At 62.7% G+C, this 4,143-nt stretch overlaps 1 long non-coding RNA gene across 1 annotated transcript; it reads left to right on the forward strand.

Annotated features, from left to right (window-relative positions):
* Positions 1–1,958: 1,958 nt before the first annotated feature.
* On the forward strand, positions 1,959–4,143 carry LOC138922711 (uncharacterized). The gene is made up of 2 exons (XR_011435832.1): positions 1,959–2,862; positions 3,199–4,143. It is a non-coding gene; the product is annotated as an uncharacterized lncRNA (long non-coding RNA).

Raw genomic sequence — 4,143 nt, forward strand, 5'->3', positions numbered from 1 at the left:
GTTTGGTGGCAGCAGCGGCCGAAAGCAAAAGGAAACCCGAGGAAAGCGGCTCCATCCACCAGGGCTGTGTCTCATCCGTGCCGACGCAGGAGGGACGGGCTTCGTTCGTTCGTTCGCTGCGGCCCAAATTCCCGGGCCGCCCGAGGACCGCTCGCACCGGCCCGAGGGAGGGAGCCCCGGCAGGCAGGACGCCTCCGGTGAAATGGCCAAGTCGACCGCGCGACCCACAACCCGCCCGACTGGGGGCGAGAAGGCGCATGGAGGAGGACTCCGTCCCCTAGTCGGCAGACGGCCCTGGGACAGGGACGTTCGCCAAAACCTCCCCAAGGCCGCTTTCCGTGACCGAGTCGGCCTCCCCGCCTGTACTCGTCCCGGCCCGAGAAACGAGACGCGGGGTGGATCGGGACCAGGCCACGCACCAGGCCGGCCGGCGCTGCATCCTCCCTCCCCCGACCTGACCTGACCTGACCTGACCTGACCTGGACGAACGCCTCCCCATCGCCCGCCCCCGCGAGGCTGATCCGTCCGGCCGGTGAGGAGGCCGCTTGTCGGGCGCCACCGGCTGCCCGGCATCCTCTTATATAGTGTTCGAGGAGGTCGACCAGGTGGCCCGGCCGGGATGGGGGGGGGGTGGGGTGCGGGGGGTGGTGTCCCGGGCGGCGGGGGGCGGGGGGGTAGGAGTGGAGAGGGAAAGGTGGGCGGGGCGAATGCCGGGGGCGGGGGTCGGCGCGGGGCGGGGCGGGGCGGGAGTTGGGGATGGGGGAGGGGCGGGAGGCCGTCTGGACATGGAGGGTCGGAAGAGCGGTGGTGACAATGATTTTCATTATCATTTAGAAAGAAGAACGTGGACTTCTTTAGAGGAGTCCTTTGAATAGCTTCTCCATTTAGTTAACATGCATCCAAATGGAGGTCGGGAAACTTGGGTCCTGTTAACATATGGATGGAAGTGGAAAGAACTATCGCGATGACCGTCCTTGTGTTTCTTTTATTTTTTCTTTCTTCCTTCTCCCCAAAGCCGCCCCCCCCCACCCCCGCCCCGCCCCGCCCCGCCCCGCCCCGTCCCGTCCCGTCCCGTCCATCCATAGTTGTAGGTTCCAGTGGTAGGTCTTTCGGGTTTCTGCTATGTGGGCTTGAAGGGCGATGCTGGGTCTGGGGCTGCGCCCAGGATCCGAACCGGTGAAAACCTGGGCCGTCGAAGCCGGGGGTCGGGGTGGGGGCGCGTACTTGACCGCTCGTCCACGGGCTCGGCCCCCGGCCCTTGTTTTCTAGGGAGAGAGACAGAGAGACCCGATCCATTTTCTCTTGGCCTCTAAAGCGTGTGTGTGGTCGAAAGGCGACGGAGAGAGGGGTTCTGGTCCAGAAAGCCCCGACCGCGCCGCCACGGGGATCGGTCGGTCCCGCCCGAACCGTCCGAGTCGGAAAGGAACGGACAGCTTTCCTCCTTTGGGCCCCTGACTTGGGACCAACAGGGGAAGAGAAACAGGCCTCTCTCCCTCACACCCTGGCCCCTTCCCCCAGGACGCCCTCCTTCTAGTCAGCCCGCCTCTGGCTTTTCCACACGCCGACGACCGCTCGTCGGCATGGACCCACCTTCCTTGGGGGACACCACCACACGACTCTCCCACTCGTCTGCCTGCCTTTCGTTGGCGTCGCTGCCAAAGGCGAGGGGTAGGGGTGGCGGTGGCAGGGACGGCAGGGGCCCAGCGGCTCTCTGGAGGGTGAGGAAGTCTTGCTGGTTCTCCTAGGTCGGTGATCTTTCTCGATCTCCACACACATTCTTCGTTTGGGGAGCCAAGAGACGCCCTCTGAGGAATCCCTATGGCCAGGGTCGATCACTTACTCGCTCACTGCCTCGGCCTCGGCCTCGGCCTCGGCCTCTGTCCATCTTGTCTCTCTCCCTCCCTCCCTCCCTCCCTCCCTCCCTCGTCGGTCTCTGTGTGTGGACGTCTAGGTGGAGGCGAGGCAGGGAGGCCATCCACCCACCCACCCACCTCGTGGTTTACCACACGCTCTACACGGAGGTAGAATTCCCATCCCACCGAATCCATCCTTTCCACGGGGCACAAGCCAGTGGCCTTCGGGGGTCTCTCTCCCCAAGGTGGCGCATCCGTCACGGCTATCTATTTCCAGAAGGTTTCCGTTTCCATCCCCTCCCTCCGAAAGAAAAAACGGCCCCACTCCCGGATCTGCCTCACCACGACCACCACCACCACCACCGCCGCCGCCGCCGCCGCCGCCGCCGCCGCCGCCGCCGCCATCTGCTGTCGCCCTCTAGGGTTGGACCGTTCTAGCTCTCTCCTCTGTGTGGAATCGCAACGTAGGTCGCCTTGGATGTCTGGCACCTCTCACTTAGCAGAAGGTTTTGGAGGCTCAGGCTGGGCCACGCTTTGGCCCGGGTCAGTGTTCCGTTCCTCCGGACGGCTTCCTCGTTTTCCACGAGAAGGAGCCGTGAAGACGGAAAGGAAGGGCGGATGGATGGCTTCTCCCGTGCTACCGAGTCCCTCTCCCCTTTTCCCCAAAGCGTGAGGGGCGGTCGACAGGATCGTCTCTGATGACAAAAGTCAGAGGCACCCCGGGTCAGACACCGTGCGAGGCGTTGGTGTGTTCTCGAGACGAGAACACGTCCCCGTCAGCGTTTCCTGTCGTTCTCGTTCCGAAAGGATTCACGCGCCACCCCGTCTCCCTCAAGGTCTTAGGGCTGTCGTGCTCCGCAGCCGTCACGTGTCGTGGATCCTGGGCACCACCACGCCACCCCGCCCCCGCCCCCCCGCCATAGCTGTCGATCGCTATGTGGCACGCCTACGTTTGCCCAAAAGGGCAGTCCGATGGACAGCGTGGGTGCTTTTCCCAGCAGGCAGGCAGGTGAGAGTCACCCCTCTAGAAGGTTTCCAAGCCCCGTTCCATTCTCAGAGGCAGCTCCTTTGGCCATCAAGGAGGCAGGCGATGGGGGTGGGGGTGGGGATGGGGATGGGGCCGGGGCCTCTGTCCCTCTGTCGCGGTAGAAATGATTGGGAAAGGAGGGACGATGGGCGTAGGTCAACCATCCTGGGCGGTGGTGCTTTGGGAGCTTTTTCTAGAAGAAGGAGCGAACGGCCTTCCCTGGGAAGGGAGGAAACCAGAGGAGGTCCCCCTCAGACCGACCTGGCACGAGAAGGACACTCTCTCTCTCTCTCCCTTTTCTTCCTGACTTGAAATCAGGAGACAAAACTCCCCTGCCAAAGGGGCCCTCCCGAAACGGGGAGTGAGGAAGACCTCCTTCTCTTCACGGCTGAAGTTCTCCCTGCCTTTCCTGGACGGGAAGGATAGCACCTACGCCCGCTGCCGTCGGCGACTTTTAGTCCGCCTGGAGAGGAAGAAATTCTTTCCCGTGGCCGAACCCTGGCGGTTCGTTCGTGCTGCAGAGGACGTGGCCCTCTCTGACACACCCAGGAACCTCCTCGCTCCGGGTCGCTCCGGGTCGAGGAGAGGGAGTTCTGTTCTGTGGTTTAGAATGGTGCTTAAAAAGGGACATCGCTTACAAAGGGTCCTCGTCCCCCTTCCTAAACGGACGGCTCGGCTCGGAGGCGTGAGATACGTTTCGCATCCTCCTCGTCGTCTTCACTCAAAGTTTTATTGGAGTTTTGAAGATTTTATTTTTTGTCTTTCCTTTTTCTCCCCAAAGCCCCCCCGGTACATAGTTGTGTGTTCTTCGTTGTGGGTCCTTCTAGCGGTGGTATGTGGGACGCCGCCTCAGCGTGGTTTGATGAGCAGTGCCGTGTCCGCGCCCGGGATCCGAACCGACGAAACACTGGGCCGCCTGCAGCGGAGCGCGCGAACTTAACCACTCGGCCACGGGGCCAGCCCCTTACTGGATTTTTAAAACAACTCCGGGGGCCGGCCCGGTGGCGCGGCGGTGAAGTTCGCACGTTCCGCTCCGCCGGCCCCGGGTTCGCCGGTCCGGATCCCGGGCGCAGGACCCGGCACCGCTTGGCGAGACACGCTGTGGCAGGCGTCCCACCTGGAAAGTAGAGGGGGATGGGCACGGATGTCAGCTCAGGGCCAGTCTTCCTCGGCCGACAGAGGAGGATTGGCGGCAGATGTTCGCTCAGGGCTCATCTTCCTCAAAAATAAAATAATAAATCGATTCGATAAAATATCAAATAA

Source organism: Equus caballus, unplaced genomic scaffold, assembly GCF_041296265.1.
Source record: "Equus caballus isolate H_3958 breed thoroughbred unplaced genomic scaffold, TB-T2T unassigned-0002387, whole genome shotgun sequence".
Taxonomy (NCBI): domain Eukaryota; kingdom Metazoa; phylum Chordata; class Mammalia; order Perissodactyla; family Equidae; genus Equus; species Equus caballus.